Raw genomic sequence first — 23,671 nt, forward strand, 5'->3', positions numbered from 1 at the left:
TAATAATGTTCGGGCATGGACACTGAGCACAGAGTTCACCAGGAAGTCCGTGTTACTGTTGGGGTTCAGCCCCCCTAACACCAGGTGTTTGTCATGCTGCACCGCAGCAAAATTCTCTGGGTGAAAGTCTCACGGTGCTAGAGGGGGGATCTCACCGAGGTCGCCACAGTTCAGCCCGGCTGGGAACGCAGCCTCAGTGACCGGCAGTAATCAACCGGCAGTGACCAATGCATGTTTCACTAATGCTTCGTCGGGTCGTTTGTACCTGTCCCCTTCTGAAAAATTCCCATGGTGGATGAATGTACCGCTATTTGTACTGTACGGAAAATTAGAAAATTAATTTATTAACTTACCAAAATTTTCTTTGCGTTATTAATGGAAACTGATTTGAGCAGTAAAACCTTTCACAAAAGTATAAAATCAGCTGGACTTGAACTTATGATTCCATCAGTGCTATTCTTCAGTGCCAACTATTGATCCGTAATGACGAGGTGTGCTTTCTGTAAAAGGAAAAACTTGCTGTTTGAATGATTTTACAGTCAATTGATTTCAAGCAAATACACCATAATTCTTTGAAGATAATTTTTGTCATACTAATTATATAAATCAATTTTATAATTGGAAAATCTGCATAGCCAAGACTTTTATAATTCTACGTTTCTGAACAAAAAAGTATTCCCTACCAGTCATAGCCACTTTAAAAGGAAACTGTCAGCAGGTTTCTGCTACCTTATCTGAGAGCAGCATGATGTAAGCAATGAAACCCTTAATCCAACGATGTACAGTATCATTTAGATTACTTGGTGCAGTCATTCTAACACAGAGGTTTCAAATTTAGCACAGCAGCAGAGCTGAGGAAGCTAATCCCGCCCACACCAGGCTCTTTATATACAATGTCCATATACAGTGAGCGGCCCATCACAGGAGGGGGCGGAGTCAGACTAGCATGCGTGCGCCGATATAGCTGCTGTAATGAAAAAGTAAACAACAGCACACAGCCGGACATGTGACATTGTTGAAATCTGTGTTTTAACCCCTTCCTCATGCTGTCCTCAGATTACATAGCAAAAATCTGCTGACATATTCCCTCTAAGGATATGTGCACAGTGATGCTCTGATTCATCATTGCCTTTGCTCCTGTTTTATTGTCTAGTTTTGGTTGTGCATTTTTTTTTTTGTTTACACCCTATTCACTATCCTACTTGCACTTTTTCTTTTATAAATATTTTATATGTGCTCATCTTGTTTTATCATTTTTAGGTGGAATTTATTGATTCCAGATGATTTCAACTAATTTATCAATTGCGACAAATTTAGGTGAAATTCTTGGCACCAAATTTTGACTATTTGCCCCAAGGCCACAAAAGCAATGGAAGACTGGAAAAAAACCTAGTTTTCTTTTGCTTTGCTACAAATTCATGAACATGTGCAACATTTCAATGAATTTGCCAAAAACAGAAACTAATACCTCAAGACAAAAAAACAGGAAAGTGGCTTAAAAAACAAACACGCAAGTGATGATTCGGGATCAGAGGTTTTTTTTCAGAGTTTTCTGAGTGGAAACTCCGGGTTGCTGAGGAGGATCTCAAGAGCTTCTGCTCAGTGTGTGCTTCAAAAACGCAGTTAGTATCTTAGTATGAGCATATCCTTAGATGGCTGTCAAAATCCTTAGCATGATGCTCTGTGACTTAAAGAAGGGGAAAACTATTTTAACAGGTGTGATGGAGACACAATATTAGGTGTTCCTTTGTATAGCATAGCCTGCTAGTTACTGCAAGTTTCATCAGAATGCACAATTCTTTCATTCCAAAATGGCTGCTGATGGAGGATCGTGTGATCAGACCGGTACATCAGCATCCAACTGATAAGCCCTGCATATAGGAAAGCTTTGATCTATTGGAGGAATCTGATGGACAGATCCAGTTAGATGTTAGCAGTCATTTTGAGCACAGATGAATTGTGCAGTTTCTGAAGAAGGCTGTACGACCAAGTGCAGGAGCAGAACCTCTAGTACTTATATGTCAACAAATGCCATAAAAACACACGTCCTCAACACATTTGATAGAAAAAAACATCCCCTTTAGGAAATGAAAAATCATTTACTCAATATAAATTGGCATTGAGATGAAAGCTGAGAAATGGGTGAGAAGCGGTATATTACTCAGGCTATACACCATTCAATAAGCCTAGCTCACATTCATCATCAATAAGAGTGAATTTTTAGCTTCTCAGAGGTATATTTGCCATTACAACCTATTAAAACTATAAAAAAAATTGATTAGAAATACAAAATTAAAGCATGTAGAGCAATTAGGAAGCATAATCTTAAGCACCACCACTCTGATCCCAGAGCCCACCCTGATGACTTGTCCGGCAGCGATAATGTGCTATACATGCGCATTTGATTCCTGCCACCATTCACAGGCCTCATCAGTCTCTGATGTGGTGGCGTTGGAGGGGGGTGTGAATAATTTTTGTTTTTATTTGTCTTTTTTATCTGTTTCTCCTACTAAATTGTTAAATTCACTAAAATAAAGCCATGCTGGCAAAAATAGGACTGAAAAAGATTGACAAAATGTTACAATACTGACATTTTTTGATTGTGATCAATTTTGAAAAGCCAAATTACGACAGTACTTTTGACAGAAGAGATTTTAATGTAGAACACAGATGAATCCTTGGCTAATTCCTTGCCTGAAAACAAATTATTTCTGAATGACTGATTTTTACCTGCATGCATTCATCCATATCAATTATATCTAGGTTGGAAAAAGTGATAAAACATCTTAAAATAATGAATTGTCAAGTTTGAAATTTGGATTATCTTTGTGCATTGTCTATGTTACAATATATAAGTACAAGGTTATACTAATTTGTCAGAAAAAAATTAAGAAATCAAATTGCTAAGATTCTGCTGTTCAAATCTTAAAGCAACTCCAACGAACAACAAAGTGTGATAATGAACGACCTGTTGTCAAAGCTCAGCCAAAGAGTTGCCCTACATGCAAAGGCAACAATATTCAACCATGTTGGAAGGCATGGATATCTAAGGCTACTTTCACACTAGTGCGTCGGTACGGGCCGTCGCAAACCGTCGGCCCGACGTACAGATGGACAGTGTGTTAATGTAGCACAACATGGGCAGCGGATGCAGTCTTACAAATCATCTGCTGCCCATTGTGAGTTCCAGGGAGGAGGGGGCGGAATTTCGGCCGCGCATGCGCGGTCGAAAATGGCGGACCCGACGTACAAAAAAACTTTACATTGAACTTTTTTTTGTGCGTCGCGGCCGCCAAAAACACAACGCATCCGTCGCACGACGGATGCGATGTGTGGCCATAGGTCGCAATGCGTTGCTAATGCAAGTCTATGGAGAAAAAACGCATCCTGCGGGCAACTTTGCAGGATGCATTTTTTCTCCAAAATGACGCATTGCGACGTCTCTCACACGACGCTAGTGTGAAAGTAGCCTTAGACCTGGCATATCCCTGCCCCAGAGATGCCCTACATGCAAACACAACCTTATTCTGCCATGTTGGAGGCCATAGACATCTTTATACTTGTTGGCATTGCCCTGTGCAAGAGATGGCCTACGTTCAAACACAACTATATTTAGCCATGTTGGAAGCCATAGATATCTTTATACTTGTTGGCATCTTTATACTTGTTGGCCTCGCCCTGCCCTAGAGATGCCCTACGTACAAACACAACCATATTCAGCCATGTTGGAGGCCATAGATATCTTTATACTTGTTGGCATCGCCCTGCCACGGAAGTGCCCTACATGCAAAAACAACCATATTCAGCAAATGGACATCCTTAGACATCTGGGTACCTCTCTGACTTCTACTTCACTTTTAAATCAGTCTCACGACTATTAGATTTTCAAAGTCATCCTGTAAACTACAGTAACTAGAATCTGGTGATATGTTAAAACCTATTTGTCACAGATTAAGGACTGCTAACTGCTAAGTATTGACTTTATTATACAGTGGGGCAAAAAAGTATTTAGTCATTCAGCAATAGTGCAAGTTCCACCACTTAAAAAGATGAGAGGCGTCTGTAATTTACATCATAGGTAGACCTCAACTATGGGAGACAAACTGAGAAAAAAAAATCCAGAAAATCACATTGTCTGTTTTTTTAACATTTTATTTCCATATTATGGTGGAAAATAAGTATTTGGTCAGAAACAAAATTTCATCTCAATACTTTGTAATATATCCTTTGTTGGCAATGACAGAGGTCAAACGTTTTCTGTAAGTCTTCACAAGGTTGCCACACACTGTTGTTGGTATGTTGGCCCATTCCTCCATGCAGATCTCCTCTAGAGCAGTGATGTTTTTGGCTTTTCGCTTGGCAACACGGACTTTCAACTCCCTCCAAAGGTTTTCTATAGGGTTGAGATCTGGAGACTGGCTAGGCCACTCCAGGACCTTGAAATGCTTCTTACGAAGCCACTCCTTCGTTGCCCTGGCGGTGTGCTTTGGATCATTGTCATGTTGAAAGACCCAGCCACGTTTCATCTTCAATGCCCTTGCTGATGGAAGGAGGTTTGCACTCAAAATCTCACGATACATGGCCCCATTCATTCTTTCATGTACCCGGATCAGTCGTCCTGGCCCCTTTGCAGAGAAACAGCCCCAAAGCATGATGTTTCCACCACCATGCTTTACAGTAGGTATGGTGTTTGATGGATGCAACTCAGTATTCTTTTTCCTCCAAACACGACAAGTTGTGTTTCTACCAAACAGTTCCAGTTTGGTTTCATCAGACCATAGGACATTCTCCCAAAACTCCTCTGGATCATCCAAATGCTCTCTAGCAAACTTCAGATGGGCCCGGACATGTACTGGCTTAAGCAGTGGGACACATCTGGCACTGCAGGATCTGAGTCCATGGTGGCGTAGTGTGTTACTTATGGTAGGCCTTGTTACATTGGTCCCAGCTCTCTGCAGTTCATCCACTAGGTCCCCCCGCGTGGTTCTGGGATTTTTGCTCACCGTTCTTGTGATCATTCTGACCCCACGGGGAGAGATTTTGTGTGGAGCCCCAGATCGAGGGAGATTATCAGTGGTCTTGTATGTCTTCCATTTTCTAATTATTGCTCCCACTGTTGATTTCTTCACTCCAAGCTGGTTGGCTATTGCAGATTCAGTCTTCCCAGCCTGGTGCAGGGCTACAATTTTGTTTCTGGTGTCCTTTGACAGCTCTTTGGTCTTCACCATAGTGGAGTTTGGAGTCAGACTGTTTGAGGGTGTGCACAGGTGTCTTTTTATACTGATAACAAGTTTAAACAGGTGCCATTACTACAGGTAATGAGTGGAGGAAAGAGGAGACTCTTAAAGAAGAAGTTACAGGTCTGTGAAAGCCAGAAATCTTGATTGTTTGTTTCTGACCAAATACTTATTTTCCACCATAATATGCAAATAAAATGTTAAAAAAACTGACAATGTGATTTTCTGGATTTTTTTTTTCTCAGTTTGTCTCCCATAGTTGAGGTCTACCTATGATGTAAATTACAGACGCCTCTCATCTTTTTAAGTGGTGGAACTTGCACTATTGCTGACTGACTAAATACTTTTTTGCCCCACTGTATGTCCATTTAAAGGGAAATAGAAAATGATCTCATATTTAAAATCAAGTTTATGTATATCATATTTTTTTACATTTTGGCACTTTCTTTCATATCACAATCTTTATAAAAAAATTAAAAAAAATTAGGAATCTTGAGATTTTCACATTGACTACTGGAGTTTTTTTTCTAGACTCATATTTCCTGTAATTTCAGAAAACAATGGATGTGCTTTAGCCAAAATAATCATCAGGCTGTGACCCTATCTAATGTACAGAATCATCTCAGAATCGTGCGTAAAGGTAAGGAAATGGACAGGGACAGGCTGCCCATGTTTTCCTCTTGAAGAAACAAGTTTTGTTGTTGTGTGATGTTCTGTGCTGTGATGTGTAATGTGAATTGTGATGTTTATTAGTAATATGCATAATTTGACTATAGGGATATCTAAGGTTAATGTTTGGGACTAGCCCAGAGTGGGAGGGGCGGAGTTACAGGGAAAGTGACAATTTCTTGTCAGAGAGGGAGATAGGGCATGTAGTGTGTAGTAATTGGACCTGAAGGTCAAAGATGAGCAGTGCCACATTTTGGGGAGACCATAAGGGAGAAGAGACTGAAGAAAATAAATAGAGTCATCCGGAGCAAAAGTGACCTTCCGGAAATGGGTCTTAGGAGAGGACACCAAGCCACAAGACCCTGAGCATATAATCCTAGATGGTAACGGGTCTAAAGCAGGACTGAGAATGTTGGGACAAGTAGAGTGCCCCAAAAAATTCTGGCGCAAGCAATTACCTTAATAAGTCACATGCTTAGTGAAAGGAAGTGCATGTGACACTTAGATTGCACACAGGTGGTCTGTCAGAATATAGCAGTATGTATCAAAATGTGAAAAATATAGTTACATACCGATAACGGTATTTCTCTGAGCCCATGACGGCACCACGGAGAGAGGGGATCCACCCACCAAGGACAGGAAACCTATAGATAAAAAGGCGATACCTCTCTCCCGCATCTGTTGTTTACAGAGCATGATGGGAGCTTAGGCTAATAACAAAATATAATTTCAACAACGAGATACCGTTCTATTAGTGTGCACACCAATATATGAAGGGAGGGAATGTACGGATGCTGTCATGGGCTCAGAGAAATACTGTTATTGGTAAGTAACTATATTTTTCTCTGTCCCCCATGATGGCACCACGGAGAGAATTGCAGAGACTGTACATTAGGGAGGGACCACCGCTTCCAGCACCGTTTTCCCAAAGGTGAGGTCCGAGGAAGAGATAAGGTCCAATCTATAGTGCTTATAGAATGTAGAGGGTGAAGACCAGATAGCAGCTCAACATATCTGATCAATAAAAGCACCGACCCTTTCCGCCCAGGAGGTTGCTACTGCTCTCGTTGAGTGTGCTCTGATTTCTCCCGGAACTGGTACACCATCTGATGAGTACGACAGGCTGATGGCGTCTCTGATCCATCTTGCCAGGGTGCTTTTGGAGGCTTTTTTCCCCTTTCAGGGACCCTGGAAACAGACAAAAAGAGATCCATCCTGCCTACACTCCCTAGTGGCTTCTATGTAGTGGATCAAGCATCTCCTAACATCCAATGTGTGTAAGGACTCTTCCTCATTTTTGGGGTTAGGACAAAAGGAGGGAAGAGAGATATCTCCTGCGCTCTGTGGAACCGAGGAGCTACTTTTGGGAGGTAGGTCGGATCAGTTTTGAGAACAACCCTATCATCCAGAAATTGAGTGAAAGGGAGGTTGGCTGACAAAGCTTGTATGTCCCTAACCCTACGTGCAGAGGTGAGGGCGACCAATAAGGATGTTTTAAGAGATCGGATTCTTAATGAGACATCTGCCAAGGGTTCAAAGGGAGGTTTAGTCAGGGCCGTAAGGACTAGATTTAAATCCCACTGAGGGGTACTCCGTGAGGGTAGAGGTCTTGACCTTCCTGCTGCTCTAATGAACCTGGAAACTCAATGATTCCCCACCAGATCGCAATTGAATAGTGCCCCCAAAGCTGCTATATGGACTTTTAGGGTACTTGTGGCCAGACCTATCTCTAACCCCCTTTGCAGGAACTCTAGTATGGCTTTTAGCGGAATTTTCCATCTAGCTTGGCGCCTGAGGACGACAGGAATTTTTTCCATATTTTCCCGTACTGTTTAGTCGTAATTGGTTTCCTACTTTGCAGCAGGGTAGACACTAGCCCCGGAGAAAACTCTCTATTTTCTAACAGCTCCCTTTCAAATTCCAGGCTGTCAAGTGTAAACTTGAAACCTGGGGATGTTGTACTGGTCCCTGGTAGAGAAGATTTGGAAGGTCCGGGAGTACCCAGGGGTCGGAGGTAGACATCCTTCTCATCCAGGAAAACCATACCCTCTTCGGCCAGAATGGAGCTATCAAGACTACACGAGCTCTGTATTTTCCTCAGAAGTGCTTGGTATTAGAGCGATAGGGGGAAAGGCATATGCTAGCTGGTGGTACCAAGGAATCAGGAATACATCTAATGATACGGGGTTCCCCAATGGTGTTATGGAGCAAAAGCTGTCTACCTTACTGTTCAGATTGTTCGCAAAGAGGTTTATGTCCGGTACTCCCCACCTTTCTGAGATTTGGTTGAATACTGCCTGGTTCAATTCCCATTCCCCCTGTTTTAGATGGGATCGACTCAAAGTCTGCTCTGTAATTGTCCACCCCTTTATGTGAAGGCCTGACAATGACTGTAGGTTGTTCTCGGCTATCGGGAAGATTGATTTGGTTACTTCCATCAGAGACTAGGAATAGGTACCCCCTTGGTGATTTAGGTATGCTACTACTACTCTGTTGTCTGATATAATTCTGACATGATGAGAGTGAAGGGGACCTAGGAACTCTAAGAGTGCAAACTTGACTGCAAGTAATTCTTTCATGTTGAAAGATACCCCCTTCAGGTTGCCTGGCCAGAACCCCTGAGCTGTGAGATCGTTCAGATGGGCCCCCCACCCACTGGGGCTTGCATCTGTAGTCACTACTTTTGAGACCAGGCTTACCCAAGGGACACCTCGGGAAAGATTGTTCCGCGACATCCTCCAATCTAGTGAGAGAATTGTATTTGGAGATAAACTGAACCAACCTTCTAAATTTCCTTCTAGAGAAACTTCTTCTGACAAAATTTGCCATTGAAGATCTCTCCAATGAAGTTGAGCCCATTGGAATGCAGGAATGCAAGCCGGCATGGACCCCAGGAGGGACATAGCTTGACGTAGGAATATGGAGGGGAGATCCCTCATTCTGAATACTAGTCCCACCATCCTTTGCATTTTTTCTGAGGGAAGATGGCATTTCTGCCTCACAGAGTCCAATGTGATGCCCAGATATTCCTGAACTTGGCACAGTACTAATTTGGACTCCGTTAAGTTCACCAGCCAGCCTAGGCTTTCTAAGGAGTGCATGATCTTTTCTAATTGACTTTCGCAATGCTGAGGAGAATTGCCGATTACTAGGAAATCGTTGAGATATGGTACGATCAGGGTGTCTTGCTCCCTCAGGTGGGCCATTACCTTTGCTACCAGCTTGGTGAAAACTCACGGTGCTATGGCTAGTCGGAAGGGGAGGGCTATAAATTGGAAATGTCTTATGACCCCCCTGATGTGGACTGCTATCCTGAGGAATTTCTGATGGTCTTTGTTTTATGGCAGTCCTGGACTTGAAGGACGCATATTACCATGTCCCTATCCACAAAAGTGGAAACAACATTTTTATTGATGTTTTTATTGTTTCCATCTTGAATGGCTGCACAATTAGATATTTGATTAGACTCTTCAGATTTATAATTGTCCTGTAGGACCCGTCCGTTTTTTTCCCCAGGAACGGGGGGGGGGGGTGGGGGTAATATCCTTTTCTTCTTTCCTGGGGGGGAACCTTCAGGAGAACCGCTTTGTCTACTAGTCCCATAATCTCTTGTTCAAACGCCAGTAGTTCCTCCACTGACGATCTCAGAAATGTTGTCATGAAGGAGGGCTGAGGATGTTTGTGGAATTTTAGTTTTAGTCCCGAATTTATAATGTCCAATATCCATGGACTGTTGGTAATTTTCTCCCAGGCTGAGAGAAAGAGGGACAGCCTTCCCCCCACCTGGGGCAAAAATTCATTGGGCGGGCTTTTTGTTGTCAGTGGGACTCTTATTGAACATGAACCCCTTGTTTTTGTTTTTCTTGTCTTCCCATCTATCCTGATTTTTCTCAGGCTTCCTATAGATGAACCTCTTGCTCCGAAAGGGCCTCCTGTAAGAAGCATAAGTGAGGATAGGGAATGCCCTTTTTAATCCCCGCTTTATCCAAGATGTCATCTAAAGTGGGGACAAATAAGAATTCTCTTTCGCAGGGGATGGTACATAGCTTCGATTTTGTTTGAAGGTCCCCTGGCCAACACTTAAGCCAAAGGGCCTGCCTGGCCGCGATAGAAAAAACTGCTGATCTAGCAGCTAGTCTTATTGAGTCAGCGGAAGCATCTGCTAGGAAAGCGGCTGCCCCCCGCATTACTGGCAAGGTGTTCAGAATAGTGTCCCGAGACGACCTGTTTTTAAGCTGAGTTTCCAATTGATCTAGCCAGACCATTAGGGAACGGGATGTGCAGGTGGCGGCCACCAATGGTTTTAGCCCTTCCCCAGATGCTTCCCATGAGCTTTTTAGTAACGCGTCCGCTTTCTTGTCCATGGGATCCTTCAGGACTCCCATGTCCTCAAATGGAAGGGCATATTTTTTAGATGCCTTTGCGAAGGCAATGCCCAATTTGGCAGCTTTTTCCCAAAAGGAGCAAGATTGGTCATCAAAAGGGTATTTCCTCTTTCGTGTAAGCAGGGCCTTTCTTATGGGCTTTTTCCACTCTTTTTTAAGCAAGGCCTGGATTTTTTCATTAAGCGGAAAGGCCCTCCTCTTTTTCTATTCGAGACCCCCGAACATAATGTCCTGTACTGATTTTTTTGGGTGAGGATCAGTTAGCCCCATGGTGTTCCTAACTGCTTTAACGAGGCTATCAGTCTCTTCTAGAGCAAAACAACTACGACCCCCAGTGGAAGATGAAGATGATGTTGAGGAAGAGTTGGAGGTGTCCGAGTCCCCATCTTCGCTACCCATGTCGTTGGTCTCAGATGTTGGAGATCTGTGCCTGGTCTTTTTTTGCTTTTTTCCCTCCTGTAGGGATCTAAAGGTGTCTTTCACCTGGCTTTTTATCAAGGTTTTGAGGTCTGCTGTGAACCCGGGAAGCCCTTCACATACTGTCTGCTGTACACATGAGCTGCAAAGTTTTTTTTCCCAAGCAGAGGGAAGATCCTCTCTATAAAGGACACATATTTTGTGCTTCGTTTACCCTGAGCTTTTCTTCCCCTAAGAAAAATAAAAGATACAAATATAGGGCCTCATTAAACGCTAGCTTTCACAAGATCACTCACCACCCGATGGACCCATTAGTACTGGTTGGGGATAATCTGTATCTGCAGTCGGATTATCCCTTGTGCCGGACGCTGCGCTGGAGCCTTTACTGTGCTGCTATCCAGAGCGTCCTTTGCCGGTAACCTCCTTGTGATGGGAGGTTTGTCCTTTTTGTGGCCATTGTTTCTACTGCTGTGATGGCTGCGGTGGTGAGGATCAGGATAGGGGTGATCCCTATGGGTCCAGGTCACTCATGATGCTGTGGGAATGCTGGTTCAAGCTCCATCAGAAGCATCCGACCTGAAGGCTGCCCCCTTTAAGTAGCAGAGACTGGATTTCCCAGTACTGCCTCGCGCCTGTGCGCTATTAGTGCCCATTCATGCGCAAAGCCTGGATACCCAGTCATGCACTGCGCCAAATCGTGTCCATCTCTCATGCATGCGCAGAGCCACCAAGAACGCCATCACAGTGGCACCGCCCCCAAGGTGGTGCCACACATCGCCGTGCATGTGTACTGGTTCCCAGAACCCCCGGGAGGCCCAGTCATGCAGACTTACGCTTGGGGAGGCAGCCTATATACTGCCTCCTTCCCCCAGAGGGACCCTGTGCCAGTATGCTGCTGCTGTGGCGTTACCTTACCCGGAGAGGCGGCTGTGATCCCTCCTTACCACCTCTCCCTGCACACCCTAGAGGCCTACTAGCCCCAGCGGTGGCACTTCGGGTCACCACACCAGCCGAGGCAGGGGGACCCCCGCTGCCTGGATCAGACTGATTGCCCCGGAATCCCACGACTAACGAGGTAGGCTTCTGTGGGTCTCCCATCAAGGACAGGAAACCAAACTGATGCGAGAGAGAGGTACCACCCTTTTATCTGTAGGTTTCCTGTCCTTGGTGGGCGGATCCCCTCTCCGTGGTGCCGTCATGGGGGACAGAGAAAAATGGCAGGTTGTGAATACTTTCACTAACTACTGTATATTTCACACACAGTGAGTACAATTATTGAACATTATACAGTATATGCACACACACAGTTGGGTCCAGAAATATATGGTCAGTGACCGAATCTTTGAGATTTGGGTTCGGCATGCCACTATTTTGGATTTAAAATGAAACAACTGAGATGTTACTGACCGTCCGGTTTAATAAAAGGGTTTAAAGAAAAATATCCTGAAATACATTAAGGAATTGCAACCAATTAGACACAAAGCCTCTTCATTCTAGGGGCTCAAAAGTAATTGGCCAAATTAACTCTACCATAAATAAAATGTTCATTTTTAATACTTTGTAGAGAATCCTTTGTAGGCAACGACGGCCTAAAGTCTAGAAGCCATGGACATCACTAAAATCAGGGTTCCTTACTTTGTGATGCTTTTCCAGGCCATTACTGCAGCTGACTTCAGGTGTTGCTTGTTTGCGGGTCTTTCTACCTTAAGTTTTGTTTTACGCATGTGAATGCATGCTCAATGGGATTCAGATCTGGTGAATTACTTGACCATTGCAGAATAAGCCACTTATTTGCCTTAAAAAAAACTCCTTGGTTGCTTTCGTAGAATATTTTGTGTCATTGCCAAACTGTACTGTGAAGCTTTGTCCAAACAACCTTGATGAATTTGGTTGAATCCATTCTTCAGAATTCATCTGGCTACTTCTGTCTTCAGTAACATCATTAATAAACACTAGTGACCCAGTGCTAATAGAAGCCATGCATGCCTATGCTATTACACTGCTTCCACCATGTTTTACAGAGGGTATGGTGTGCTTTGAATCATGAGCCATTCCAAGCCTTCTCCACAATTTCTTCTTCCCATCATTTTGGTACGGGTTGTTCTTAGTTTCATTTGTTTTTCCAGAAATGGGCTGGCTTCTTTAGATGTTTTTTGGAAAAGTCTAATCTAGCCTTTCTACTTTTAAGTCTGACTAAAGATTTGCAACTTGTGGTGAACCCTTTGTATTTGCACCCATGAATTCTCTTTATGGTAGACGAAGATACTGTAACAACAACTTCCTGGAGAGTGTTCCTCACTTAGGTGGATATCGTGAAGGGATTTTTCTTCACCGTGGAAAAGACTCAGTGATCATTCACCACTGTTGTCTTCTGTGGATGTCCAGGCCCTTTTGAGTTCCCAAGCTCACAAAGCGCTGTTTTGTTTTGTTTTTTTGTCAGAAAGTATCAAATTGTTGATTTGGCCATGCTTAACATTTCCACTCTCTCTTTTATGCATTTCTTCTTTTTTCAGCTTAATGGTTTGTTTCACTTCCATTGAAAGCTCCTTTGATTGCATGTTGTGTATTCAAAGTAACTTTCAAATGCAAATGTCACACCTGGAATCAGCTCCAGACCTTCTACCTGCTTAATGGATGATGGATTCATGAGGGAAAACCCCATGCAGCCCATTACAGAGTTTTTGAGATAATTTTCCAAATCCTTTTGGTCCCTTGAAAAAGAGGAAGCTACATATTAAAAAGCTGCAATTCCTAAACCTTTACTCCAAGTAGAATGTGAATAGCGTCACATTAAAGCTGATAGTCTGCACTTTAAGCCCATATTGATTATATGACTATCTTGCATTTATTTTGGTAAACAGATAAAATGACAAAACTAGTGTCCCAGTTCAAATATATCTGTACCCAACTATATTTTAGAACTTGATCCTTGTTCTCTATCAGGTGACATGTTATGGATGTGTGTGTGTGTGTGTGTGTGTGTGTATATATATAGTATATACATCTAATATGACACCCGACAGAACAAGAAATCAAGTTCAATTGTAGCTGCAGAAGATTATTACAGTGTCATAATCATAAAGTCAGGAGGTGCTTGGAAAAATTTCCCAGAGGTCATCATTTTTAATCTATCCCACATCCAACTACTATTCCTCATCGATCACACTCCAGCACAGATAACATTTGGTCCATTTCACAATGTAGAACGTAATCAGACTGAGGCGCTCATACCGTTGGAAATATACAGATATTAGACTGAGCACACTTGCTTTGATCTTAGGATTTACAATGAGAATTCCACAAAGAACAAAAGAAAAAAAAAGAATATATTTCTCAAAAGGATTCTTCTTAATCAGAAAATATAAACCAGAGTGACTGAGCAGATTAAATGAATAGGTGGCAACAAGCATCCAAAGCATACAAATGAGGTACAACTCGGGAATCCAAAAGGTTAGAATTTCCAATTATTACCTTTCCTTTATAAGAAAAATCGTCTTGAAGGTAGCTCAAAAATAACATTACACAATGGTATGGATGCTGCAGTCACATCCGAAAGAGAGAGAACTTGGAGTTAAAATTAAGAGCAATTTCTCCTAAAAATACTTCTGTTCTGGTATCTCCCTCTTCAGTCTGGTATTTGAATATCTGCTTTATGGTCGCAATATCTTAACATCTTATGGTTCTACTGATTTGCTTCATTTTCATCTACAATTGGGAACGCAGATGTATTTCAGGCATCTGACATCAAGCTTATGTCTAGGGAATATTTAGGTGACCCGGTGACCCTGTGTAGTATGGTTGCATTCATGTTAACCGATCAAGGTCTTATGTCATATTTTCACAAACAATAAAGCAATTCGGTATGGGAGAAGTGCATTCGAATGTACATTTTATTTGGGCCAAATGAGTACCACCACAACAGAAAAGAAAAAACAAACCTAATAAACACACTCAAAAAATAAAACATAAAAAATAAAAGTACAAACTTAACTAACTACCATATAGAGCCATAACAATGCAAAAATTAGAGGAGTCAATTAGAGAAATCTTCCTAGCATTAATTCTTCTGCCCTTTCCCTCCTGGTGTGACCCTCTCCATGAAAAGTGGGTGGGGGCATTTAACGCTTGAAGAATGTCAGCTCTGTTACCATCCTTCATTCCTTTTTGCCTTCCCAACCTCCTGCTCCCTACAATCCCTCACAATTGCATGTATGTTACCATATATACGGTTATAGAAAGTATGTGGGTTATTTGTCGTTATGATTTAGGGACACACATTTGATTTATGGTGGATTTAATTGACACAAATAAAAAGGGTAAATGTTAGTGAAATATTGGAGACCTCGGAAACGGTGGCCACCACAATTCCTACATGGGAAGAACCTTTTTTAAGTCCAGGATAGCAAATCTGCCTGGCCCCTAAGTGATACATCTCCATTTAATGTTTTTAAAAAATATACATTAGATAGGTAGAATTGTCAACGAGGTTTCCCAGAGGAACCGGTAACTAAAAGTTTAACTGGAGGCTCCTGGTCTACTGGCAAAACCTGTAGCCTGGCCCTCACATTCACTCCTCCTACAATAATTTCTAGAGTATACAGATAATGTGATGATACTGGGTTTTATTCCCATTTTGTAAGATAATTTGGGGCCTCATTGCCATATAGTGATCTAAAAGATCTATAGACCAAGGGATTGCTAATATAGAAATATATACAGTTCTTCTGTGCTCTCTTTGAGAGAGCCACCACCAGATTCCTTCTGGCAGCTTATCTCCAGGAAAACAAATAGAATAGCAGTCTGAAATAGGACATGCTGGATCGATATCTCCCCCAATAATAAATTGTCCGCTACACCAAGATACTGTATATATGAGCGTTGGCTGAACCTGTTGAATATCAGCAGGCTCGGGTTACATTAGAATAACGAATATGGGGGGAGGGGGGTAAGAAAGCAGGAGGTGAGATCCTGGGATGGCAGATATGTGTCACAAAGGTGGTTGGCCTCAGTCATGTAAAATCCATACCAGTAACATTTGGTTACTGAGAGAGTTTTAGACTGGATTTTGGGTCCGGGATTTAGGAGCAACCAAAAGAGTTTGGGTGGGAAAGGTTGTTCCCATAATCCAGCACAGGGCTTACATGCCCAATAACAGGCAACTGGGTTAGCTCAGCAGTGTGGACTTGTGCTGGAGCTGACCAGAGGTGTGTGTTTGGTGAACACATTTTAAACTGCTTGAGCTGATTCTGCCTGGAATCCAAAGATTGGTGAGTATGCTACATTTACTTTGTTCCTTGTACCTGAAGAAAGGGCTATTTATGTCATGCATTTGTACTGAAGGAAGGCGGCTTTCATTTTGGAGTTATAAAGTTTATGATAGACAATAAACCGTATGCTGTTCCGATTTAAAAATCCAGTGCATGTGCGTACCCAAGTGGCCGACAGAGAACGGAAAGTATCAGGGGCTTAAGAAATGTTCCTGTGCAGGGACATCACTCTTCCTTTTCAGAGGTTGCTGAGCATTTTCTCTACCGCTAAAGTTTACCAGCTGTATAAATTTAGCTACCATCATACACACTTTCTGGTGATCGGTTTTTATGTTGTTTTTTTTTTTGGGGGGGAGGGGTTTAACACTTTTGACATGCATTTGTTCAGTAGATGGAAGAACACCTGAATAACAATGCTAAAAATGTACAAATGCATCAAAAACCACAAATAAAAAATGCAATATTGTATTCACTATTAGATATTGACTGCTAGCTAATATCTGGTGCTGCATTTTTAACACCACAAACACCTAAATATAATTTATACATATTTTAGTGGTTAAAATTGCTCAATAAAACTGCAGTAATTTTCAGTTTGCAATCTTCATTTCTTTAATCTTTATTCATTCTTTTCTCTTCTGAGAGCGTCTCTCCCAGTAATATAGGCTATATGTGAGATCTTGTCTGTCGGAGTTCTAGATGATCTATCAGTACAGCTTCTATCCAGCACACAATTCCTCTTCACATGCTTTTCCTCTTTTCTATAGCCTGTCCTCCTGACACTTCCTGAGAGTGTAGAAGTGCTCCCCCTTCTATGGAGATCTGTGAATACCCCCACCCAACCAGCTCTGTATTTTACACAGGAAAGGAAGAGGGTGGAAGGAGAACTGTCAGAACCAGAAACTCTGGCTCTCACAGATTTGCAGCATCTGTGCTTAGAAGCAGTGACGCAACTTGAAACTCATGGGCACCATGCGAAAGCTCCAATGAGGCCCCCAAATATTTTAAATCTTTAATAGCAATAGTCTTTCTATAGGCCAAAGGGACTTTTAGGGCCCCCCCCCAGGCTCCAGGGCCCGGGTGCGATTGCAACCACTGCACCTGTTGTAGTTACGCCTGCTTAGAAGAGAATAGACTCAGAGGAATATGTCTGTAGTGTTTATCAACCTCCTCCAGTTGTGAAATATTTCACAAGAGAAAGCAACTTTTCTAACAAACTGAGGAGCATTTCTGTCCGTATAATGACAGCAGGTGGAGGAGCGTGTGACCAGACTAGTCAATCAGCCTCCTCCAAGGAGAAAGAAAAGTTGCACCAACAAGAAAAAGTGACCAATTTTTAAATAAGAATCCGTCAGTGATCCCATTCTGACAGACTAACAGGAGAGTTTATTGCTTTTTCATTTTTTTCTCGGCTCCTTTTTGTTGATTTATGGCTACAGAATACATTACAGTTGAATGTGCAGGGAAACCAAAAAGCCTGTGAATGCCAAGCGGTGCACAATTTGCAATGGAATTCAATTTCAAAAAGGTTCACCTTCTAGCAGGACAATGACCCTAAAGAACCTGCTAGAGCTACTATGGATGGTTTAGATCAAAGGGACTATCAGCACAAAACAACTGGTCAAACCAAGTAGAGGCACTTGGTGCTTCACGGCACCACAAAACATTTACACACACCTTCCCACCTGCTTGGTTTCCAGGAAATTACAGCTATCTCCTCTTTTCTCTGGCTCTGTGAAGTCAGAGCTGTCAATCAAAGAAGAGGGGGGAATTGTTACATAATCACATAGATCTAACTTGCCTTACACTTGAGATAGGGACTAAACTAAAAAAAATTGTTAACCTTACAAATAACCAAATTTGTGAAATAAGACAAGCGGGTCCCCTAGTCAGTGGCGCCGCTACCATGAGGCGAGTTGAGCTCTTTGGCTCAGGCGGCACTGCAGTCCCTGAAGAGAGGGGGCGGCAGATTCTGTCGGTGTAGTAACTGGATTTGCGTCGGAGAAGCAGGTTCAGTTACCATGCTATTGAGTAGGGTTGAGCGACCTTTACTTTTATAGGATCGGGTCGGGTTTCACGAAACCCGACTTTTTCAAAAGTCGGGTCGAGTGAAATCGGCCGATCCTATAAAAAAGTCGGGGTCGGGGTCGGCCAAAACTCGAAACCCAATGCAGTGCATTGGGTTTCCAATGGTTCCCAGGGTCTGAAGGAGCGGAAACTCTCCTTCAGGCCTTGGGATCCATATTTAAGTGTAAAATAAAGAATTAAAATAAAAAATATCGCCATACTTACCCTCTGACGCGCCCTGGTACTAACCGGGAACCTTCCTTCCTTAGAATCAGCCTTCCAGGACCTTGCGGTGACGTCGCGGTGACGTCGCGGCTTGTGATTGGTCGCGCGGCCGCCCATGTGACGTCACCAAAGGTCCTGGAAGGGCTGATTCTTAGGAAGGAAGGCTGCCGGAAAGAAGCAGGGCGCGTCCGAGGGTGAGTATATTCCTATTCAGGGCTCCATCCTGGATCTCCTCATCCAGCCCTCCCCAACTCACGTGACATCAGGGCCGCCATCAGGGCATGACGGCCGTGACTGGCGTATGGGGCCCGGTGAGCAGAGGGGGCCCGCATCGGGCCCCGTCTTATCTGCTCACCGGGCCCCTACCGGCAGCCGCAGGCTAACCGGGCCCTTAGCGCCGACGCTGCAGCTGTTTAAAGCTATTGACGTGCGGGCACGGGCCCGCACGTCAATAGTTAACAGCCGCCAGCCAATCTGAGGCTGGCAGCTGACGTCAGCCGCAGCGTGCGTGCATGTCGCCGGCGTCTGACATCATTGTCAGTCGCCGGCGAGTGCACGCTGCAGCTGCGTGGAGACTTCGCCCGCCGCAGGAGCGCGGCCAGGTAAGAAGAACTTCTTTTTTTTTTCTCGAGAGCGGCGATCCGGGGGGCCCAGGGAAGAACGCTGGACACAGGGGCAAAAAGCTGGACAGAGATGGGGCAGAGTGCTGGACAGAGATGGGGCAGAGTGCTGGACAGAGATGGGGCAGAGTGCTGGGCAGAGTGCTGGACAGAGATGGGGCAGAGTGCTGGACAGAGATGGGGCAGAGTGCTGGACAGAGATGGGGCAGAGTGCTGGGCAGAGTTCTGGGCAGAGTGCTGGACAGAGATGGGGCAGAGTGCTGGACAGAGATGGGGCAGAGTGCTGGACAGAGATGGGGCAGAGTGCTGGACAGAGATGGGGCAGAGTGCTGGACAGAGATGGGGCAGAGTGCTGGACAGAGATGGGACAGAGTGCGGGACAGAGATGGGGCAGAGTGCTGGACAGAAATGGGGCAGAGTGCTGGACAGAGATGGGGCAGAGTGCTGGACAGAGATGGGGCAGAGTGCTAAACAGAGATGGAGCAGAGTGCTAAACAGATGGGGCAGAGTGCTGGACAGAGTTCTGGGCAGAGTGCTGGACAGAGTTCTGGGCAGAGTGCTGGACAGAGATGGGGCAGAGTGCTGGACAGAGATGGGGCAGAGTGCTGGACAGAGATGGGGCAGAGTGCTGGGCAGAGATGGGGCAGAGTGCTGGGCAGAGATGGGGCAGAGTGCTGGACAGAGATGGGGCAGAGTGCTGGACAGAGATGGGGCAGAGTGCTGGACAGAGATGGGGCAGAGTGCTGGACAGAGATGGGGCAGAGTGCTGGACAGAGATGGGGCAGAGTGCTGGACAGAGATGGGGCAGAGTGCTGGACAGAGATGGGGCAGAGTGCTGGACAGAGATGGGGCAGAGTGCTGGGCAGAGATGGGGCAGAGTGCTGGACAGAGATGGGGCAGAGTGCTGGGCAGAGTGCTGGACAGAGATGGGGCAGAGTGCTGGACAGAGATGGGGCAGAGTGCTGGACAGAGATGGGGCAGAGTGCTGGACAGAGATGGGGCAGAGTGCTGGACAGAGATGGGGCAGAGTGCTGGGCAGAGTGCTGGACAGAGTTCTGGGCAGAGTGCTGGACAGAGTTCTGGGCAGAGTTCTGGGCAGAGTGCTGGACAGAGTTCTGGGCAGAGTGCTGGACAGAGTTCTGGGCAGAGTGCTGGACAGAGTTCTGGGCAGAGTGCTGGACAGAGATGGGGCAGAGTGCTGGACAGAGATGGGGCAGAGTGCTGGACAGATATGGGGCAGAGTGCTAGACAGATATGGGGCAGAGTGCTGGACAGAGATGGGGCAGAGTGCTGGACAGAGATGGGGCAGAGTGCTGGGCAGAGATGGGGCAGAGTTCTGGGCAGAGTGCTGGGCAGAGTTCTGGGCAGAGTGCTGGACAGAGATGGGGCAGAGTGCTGGGCAGAGATGGGGCAGAGTTCTGGGCAGAGTGCTGGACAGAGATGGGGCAGAGTGCTGGACAGAGATGGGGCAGAGTGCTGGACAGAGATGGGGCAGAGTGCTGGACAGAGATGGGGCAGAGTGCTGGACAGAGTGCTGGACAGAGATGGGGCAGAGTGCTGGACAGAGATGGGGCAGAGTGCTGGATAGAGATGGGGCAGAGTGCTGGACAGAGATGGGGCAGAGTGCTGGACAGAGATGGGGCAGAGTGCTGGGCAGAGTGCTGGACAGAGTTCTTGGCAGAGTGCTGGACAGAGATGGGGCAGAGTGCTGGACAGAGATGGGGCAGAGTGCTGGGCAGAGATGGGGCAGAGTGCTGGACAGAGATGGGGCAGAGTGCTGGAAACAGATGGGGCAGAGTGCTGGAAACAGATGGGGCAGAGTGCTGGAAACAGATGGGGCAGGATTGGAGACAGATGGGCCAGAGTGCTGGAAACAGATGGGGCAGGATTGGAAACAGATGGGGCAGAGTGCTGGACACAGATGGGGCAGGATTGGAAACAGATGGGGCAGAGTGCTGGACACAGATGGGGCAGGATTGGAAACAGATGGGGCAGAGTGCTGGATACAGATGGGGCAGGATTGGACACAGATGGGGCAGAGTGCTGGACACAGATGGGGCAGAGTGCTGGACACAGATGGGGCAGGATTGGAAACAGATGGGGCAGAGTGCTGGACACAGATGGGGCAGGATTGGAAACAGATGGGGCAGAGTGCTGGACACAGATGGGGCAGGATTGGAAACAGATGGGGCAGAGTGCTGGATACAGATGGGGCAGGATTGGACACAGATGGGGCAGAGTGCTGGACACAGATGGGGCAGAGTGCTGGACACAGATGGGGCAGGATTGGACACAGATGGGGCAGAGTGCTGGACACAGATGGGGCAGAGTGCTGGACACAGATGGGGCAGGATTGGAAACAGATGGGGCAGAGTGCTGGACACAGATGGGGCAGGATTGGACACAGATGGGGCAGAGTGCTGGACAGATGGGGCAGGATTGGAAACAGATGGGGCAGAGTGCTGGATACAGATGGGGCAGGATTGGACACAGATGGGGCAGAGTGCTGGACACAGATGGGGCAGAGTGCTGGACACAGATGGGGCAGGATTGGAAACAGATGGGGCAGAGTGCTGGACAGATGGGGCAGGATTGGAAACAGATGGGGCAGAGTGCTGGACACAGATGGGGCAGAGTGCTGGACACAGATGGGGCAGGATTGGAAACAGATGGGGCAGAGTGCTGGACACAGATGGGGCAGGATTGGACACAGATGGGGCAGAGTGCTGGACACAGATGGGGCAGGATTGGAAACAGATGGGGCAGAGTGCTGGACACAGATGGGGCAGGATTGGAGACAGATGGGGCAGGATGGATACGATGGAGACAGATGGGGCAGGATGGGGAGATCATATGGGGCAGAATGGATACTCATGAGGGCAGGATGGGAGAACATATGGCTGGAGCCTGGAATGAGACACACGGGGGCTAGGATGGCGAATATTACCATAGGGGCTAATTAAGGGATATTATTATTGCAGTGATGTATTTATTTTATTTTTTGAGTATACTGTTTTAAATGGGGGGGGGGCGGTCCTGTTACTGTGCAGAGTGATACTATGTCACTTTCTTTATGTGGTGTAATGTAGAGGCTGGGAAAATTAAGTAATGTGTTCTGCAAGTGGAACTCGAGATAACTGTTATTTCCTGCAGAGACGAGTCCTGGCTGGAAGAAATGATGGCGGTCTGTGCTGGATGAAAGATGAAGGACTTCACCTAGAGACGTCACTGGTGAGTCAGTGTTAACTATACACTGACACTATACACTGTATACTATATACAGAGCTCCTGTGTATAATGTCACCGGTGATCACTGTATTACCTGTACACAGACACTGCTTACTAATTACAGATCTCCTGTGTATAATGGCACTGATGGTGATAGTATTGTGGTTTTTTTTTAAATTATTGATCAGTATTGTAGTATTCAGTCATTGGTGGTAATATGTGGTCTGGTCATGATGTGGTGGTATTTGTTCCCTGTATTTTATATTATTCGATCACTGTGGTGGTAATATGCGGTCTGGCCATGGTGTAGCGGTATTTGTTCTTTGTATGTGATATTATTCGATCACTGTGGTGGTAATATATCATCTGGTCATAGTGCTGTGGTATTTGTTCCTTGTATGTAGTATTATAGGTAATTTTAAAAATTGAAAAATAAATTAAAAATATACCTAAATTGTATTGCATATTTTAACAAATATTTAATAGGTTACAGCAGAGTAGGGCCCAGCAAAAAGTGTCTACCGTGTTATGGTGGCGGCTTAAAAAATCTTTTGCCCAAAACAAAAGCTGCCGGCTATATGTGTGATCTGGTGATGGGAACTGTCAATGTGTGATAGGTCAGAAGTGGAGATTTTCCAAGAGAGAGCGGTGGGACTGTGGACAGTTCGAGGGGTGGAACCTGGAGGCGGGGCTGGGGTGGAGCCTGGGCGGAGTCTCAAGGGGGCCCCGAAAATTTTGCCAGTATGGGGCCCCGAAATTTCTAGTGGCAGCCCTGCGTGACATCATCACAGGTCCTGACGTTGAAGTCGCTCTTCTCCATGCATCTCCTTGGGTTGCTCATTGATGGCTGCTCTGTGCACACAGGACCTGTGATGAGGTCACAGGAGGGGGAGGAGTCAGTGGTCACATGATCAGGGTCCTCGTGTATGCAGGACTCTGCTGTGGTGATTGTCATGGTGCTGGATGAGGTGTGTGGGGTCAGGAGGGGTTTGCAGGGTGGATGAAGCAGAGCCGTGTGTGTACAAGGTATACGGAGCAGAGCCGTGTGTGTTCGAGGTGTGCGGAGCAGAGCCGGGTGTGTACGGTGCAGAGCCGTGTGTGTACAAGGTCTACGGAGCGGAGCCATGTGTGTACGATTTGTGCGGAGCAGAGATGCGTGTGTACAAGTTGTATGGAACGGAGCCGTGTGTGTACTTGGTGTATGAAGCGGAGCCGTGTGTGTACTTGGTGTACAGAGTGGAGCCTTGTGTGTATGAGGTGTATGGAGCGGAGCCATGTGTGTACTTGGTGTACAGAGTGGCGCCGTGTGTGTACTTGGTGTACAGAGTGGAGCCGTGTACTAGATGTACGGAGCGGACCCGTGTGTGTACGAGGTGTGTGGAGCGGAGCCATGTGTGTACGAGGTGTACGGAGCGGAGCCATGTGTGTACGAGGTGTATGGAGCGGAGCCATGTGTGTATTTGGTGTACAGAGTGGAGCCGTGTACTAGGTGTACGGAGCGGACCCGTGTGTGTACGAGGTGTGTGGAGCGGAGCCGTGTGTGTACGAGGTGTACG

At 45.5% G+C, this 23,671-nt stretch overlaps 1 protein-coding gene across 1 annotated transcript in view; it reads right to left on the reverse strand.

Moving 5' to 3' along the window:
* ATP10B (ATPase phospholipid transporting 10B (putative)) overlaps window positions 1-23,671 on the reverse strand; it is a 605,931-nt gene that overhangs the window by 220,571 nt on the left and 361,689 nt on the right. The window contains exon 4 of the mRNA XM_069763782.1: window positions 354-500. The gene's annotated coding sequence lies outside the window, so the exon portion shown is untranslated. The remainder of the gene's footprint in view (window positions 1-353; window positions 501-23,671) is intronic.

The sequence above is a fragment of the Ranitomeya imitator genome, chromosome 4, assembly GCF_032444005.1.
Source record: "Ranitomeya imitator isolate aRanImi1 chromosome 4, aRanImi1.pri, whole genome shotgun sequence".
Classification (NCBI taxonomy): Eukaryota; Metazoa; Chordata; class Amphibia; order Anura; family Dendrobatidae; genus Ranitomeya; species Ranitomeya imitator.